Source organism: Odontomachus brunneus, unplaced genomic scaffold (genome assembly GCF_010583005.1).
Source record: "Odontomachus brunneus isolate Ranch 3 - 2012 unplaced genomic scaffold, Obru_v1 Obru_scaffold_248, whole genome shotgun sequence".
NCBI lineage: Eukaryota > Metazoa > Arthropoda > Insecta > Hymenoptera > Formicidae > Odontomachus > Odontomachus brunneus.
Window position 1 is genome coordinate 21892 of NW_022639698.1, and position 608 is coordinate 22499.

Sequence of the window (608 nt, forward strand, 5' to 3'; positions counted from 1 at the left end):
GAGCTGACAAATCGAAAGCAGCATAGTTGACGGCTAATCATCATGGTCTGCATTGGAAGGATGGAATCGTCCCATACAACAAAGCGAAACGTTTGATCACGGACGCTGTAATCAGAGAAACCAGCGATAAATCCAAACTCGTCTACGTCAAGGGATACGAGAAGCGAGAGTGGTTGACGAATCTCCTCGATGATGATGTGAGGGAAAAGGTGATCGTTGAGACTCTGGATGCGGATTACGAGGATATGGCGTCATTGAACAAGCTGGATGCAACCAACATTTTACGATATAATATTCATACAAAATACTGTGCGTTACAAAATGTATTGAAAATATTTAATTGGTGGTGGTGTCAGCGCCAGAAAGAATTGTTTAACTTTTGATATGTATAATAAATTTTTATTATAATGCTACCGTTTTTACTGTTTTCTAACCATTCTTTACCGTTTGTTACCGTTTCTAAACCGTTTAATAACCGTTTTTACCGTTTCTAAACCGTTTTTACCGTTTCATTACCATTTTTTTACCGTTTTTTACCATTTCTTTACCGTTTCTAAACCGTTTTTTACCGTTCTTTACCGTTTCATTACCGTTTCTAAACCGTCTTT